Source organism: Crocuta crocuta, unplaced genomic scaffold, assembly GCF_008692635.1.
Source record: "Crocuta crocuta isolate KB4526 unplaced genomic scaffold, BGI_CrCroc_1.0 scaffold343, whole genome shotgun sequence".
Taxonomy (NCBI): Eukaryota; Metazoa; Chordata; class Mammalia; order Carnivora; family Hyaenidae; genus Crocuta; species Crocuta crocuta.
In genome coordinates, this window is record NW_027532679.1 from 771,081 (window position 1) to 774,744 (window position 3,664).

Below are 3,664 nucleotides of genomic sequence, written 5' to 3' on the forward strand. Positions count from 1 at the left end.
TTGAATCAGTTCTAGTAGGCTTCTGGTGGAGTCTGTCGGGTTTTCGATGTAGAGTAATAGAGTATCAAGTTGTCTGCAAAAAGTGAGTTTGACTTTGCCAATTCTGATGCCTTTGATTTCCTTTTGTTGTCTGATGGCTGATGCTAGGACTTCCAGCACTATGTTAAACAGCAGTGGTGAGAGTGGACATCCCTGTCATGTTCCTGATCTCAGGGGGGAAAAGCTCTCAGTTTTTCCCCATTGAGGATGTTGTTAGCTGAGGGCTTCTCATAGATGGCTTTTATGATGTTAAGTAAGTCCCTTCTCTCCCGACTTTCTCGAGGGTCTTTATTAAGAAGGGATGCTGTATTTTGTCAAATGCTTTTCTGCATCTATCGACAGGATCATATGGTTTTTATCTTTTCTTTTATTAATGTGATGTATCACTTTGATTGATTTGTGAATATTGAACCAGTCCTATAACCCAGGAATGAATCCCACTTGATCATGGTGGATGATTCTTTTTTTGTGCTGTTGAATTCCATTTGCAAGTATCTTGTTGAGGATTTTTGCATCTGTATTCATCAAGGATATTGGCCTGTAGTTCTCTTTTATTGCTGGGTCTCTGACTGGCTTGGGAATCAAAGTGATGCTGGCTTCCTAAATGAGTCCAGAAGTTTTCCTTCGATTTCTATTTTTTTGGAATAGCTTAAGAAGAATGGGTATTAATTCTGTCTTAAATGTCTTGTAGAATTCCCCAGGGAAGCCACCTGGCCCTGCACTCTTATTTGTTGGGAAATTTTTGATAACTAATTCTATTTCTTCACTAGTTATGGGTCTGTTCAGATTTTCTATCTCTTCCCATGTGAATTTTTGTAGTGAGTGTGTGTTTAGGTATTTGTCCATTTCTTCTAAGTTGTCTAGTTTGTTGGCATATAATTTTTCATAGTATTCCCTGAAAATTGCTTGTATTTCTGAGGGGATGGTTTTAATAAGTCCATTTTCATTCATGATTTTGTCTATTTGAGTGCTCTCTCTTTTCTTTTTGAGAAGCCTGGCTAGAGGTTTGTCAATTTTGTTAAAAAACCAACTCTTGGTTTCATTGATCTGTTCAACTGTTTCTTTGGTTCTATATTGTTTATTTCTGCTCTGATTTTTACTATTTCTCTTCTCCGACTGGGTTTGGGGTGCTCTGGTTGCTCTCCCTCTAGTTCCTTTAGGTGAGCTGTGAGATTTTGCACTTGCACTTTTTCTAATTGCTTGAAAAAGGCCTGGAGTCCAATGTACTTTCCTCTCAGGACTGCCTTTGCCACATCCCATGGAGTTTGGATAGTTGTATTTTCATTTTCATTTGTTTCCATATATTTTTTAATTTCTTCTCTAACTGCCTGATTGGCCCATTTGTTCTTTAGTAGGGTGTTCTTTAACCTCCATGTTTTTGGAGGTTTTCCAAACTTCTTCCTGTGATTGATTTCAAGTTTCATAGCATTGTGATCTGAAAGTGTGTATGGTATGATCTCAATTCTTTTATATTTATGGAGGGCTGCTTTATGTCCCAGTATGTGATCTATCTTGGAGAATGTGCCATGCACACTTGAGAAGAACATGAATTCCATGGCCTTACGATGTAGAGTTCTAAATATCTCTGTCAAGTCCATCTGATCTAATGTGTCATTCAAGTCCATTGTTTCTTTACTTTGCTTCATTGCTTTAAGTGGAGTTTTAAAATCCCCTGCTATTAGCACATTCTTATCCATAAGATTGTTTCTGTTTGTGATTAATTGCTTAATATATTTAGGTGCTTCCATATTTGGTGCATAGACATTTATAACTGTCAGCTCTTCCTGAGGAGTAGACCCTGTAATTATTATATAATGCCCTTCTTCATCCCTTGTTACTATCTTTTCTTTAAAGTCCAGTTTGTCTGATATAAGTATAGCTACTCCAGCTTTCTTTTGACTTCCAGTAGCATGATAGATATTTCNCGAGTTCCTTATAGATTCTGGATATTAACCCTTTATCTGATATGTCATTTGCAACTATCTTTTCCAGTTTTTGTTTATTTAGAAAGACTTTCATCTCTCCTTCTATTCTGAATGACAGTCTTGCTAGATAGAGGATTCTTGGCTGCATGTTTTTTCTGTTCATCACATTGAAGATCTCCTGCCATCCACTCCTTTCTGGCCTGCCAAGTTTCAGTAGATAGGTCTGTCACCACTCTGATAGGTTTCCCTTTGTATGTTAGGGCCCTTTTATCCCTAGCTTCTTTCAGAATTCTCTCTTTGTCCTTATACGTTGCCAGTTTCACTATGATATGTTGTGCAGAAGACTGATTCAAGTTACATCTGAGGGGAGTTCTCTGTGCCTCTTGGATTTCAACGTCTGTTTCCTTCCCCAGATTGGGGAAGTTCTCTGCTATAATTTGTTCAAGGACTCCTTCAGTGCCTTTCCGTCTCTCTTCCTCTTCTGGGATTCCTATGATATGGATATCGTTGCATTTGACCGTATCACTGAGCTCTCGAACTCTTCTTTCATGTTCCTGGGTCATTTTGTCTTTCTTTTTCTCAGCTTCCTCTTTTTCCATAATTGTGTCTTCTAAGTCACTTATTCTCCTTTCTGCTTCTTCAGTCTGTGCATTGGACGCCTCCATTTTCTCTTTCATCTCATTTATAGCATGTTTTAATTCATCACCACTGTTTTTAAGCTCCATAGTCTTTGTAGCAATAGTTTCTCTCTTGTCTTCCATGCCTTTTTCAAGCCCAGCGATTAATTTTATGACTATCGTTCTAAATTCTTGTTCAGTTATGTTGCTTATATCTGTTTTGAGCAGTTCTTTAGCTGTCAGTTCTTCCTGGAATTTCTTTGGAGGAGAGTTCTTCTGTTTCATCATTTTGGTTAGCTTTCTATCTCTTGTTAGTTTTTAAGGCTTGTTATGCACTCTGTACCTGTGAGTGCTGCTGTACCATAGAAGGCTTTTGACTGTCCAGGGCCAGTCCATTCAGAAAGTATTCTTTGAATGGTGTCTCTTGGTCTCTCTTGTTGAGACTTTGGTTATCTTGTTTTCCTACTCGTAGTGGTATTTGGGACTCTCCACCATGTGTACTTTGGCTTGTTTCTTGAGGTAGCCCTGGGGAAAAAAAACCCAGACAAACACAGAGGGAACAAAGGCACACAAACGCATAGACAAATCCAACAAACCTGCAAACCGAAAGGGAAAAAGAAAAAAAAAAAAAAGGGAGGGACACATAAAAAAAAAAAAAGAGGAAGGAGTGAAGACCAACAATAAAAGTAAAAATACATAGAAAAAAGAAAAGACCCAATAGACCAAGGACAGTCTAAAGTATAGAACCAGAATTCCCAGCTACAAATAAAAAGCCAGGTATATGCTGTGCTGATGGAAGAGCATATAGAAAGAGAGAAATGACAGGGTGTGGAGGAAGCGAAATTGGAAATGAAATGAGGAGGCAGAAAGACTAAGAGGCTTAATTTAGAGAGAGAAAGAGGGGAATATGGCTGGAAAGGAGGTGAAAGAAATGAAGATAATGCTACTCAGAGAAACTATATAGTCTGATTACTCCAGAGAGAGATAAAAAGGTAGCGGTGGAGGTATAGAATTTACATCTAGAGAATGGATTAAATGTGACTGTTTAAGCAAGCCAGTGACCAGAATTAATCAGGGCAGTGC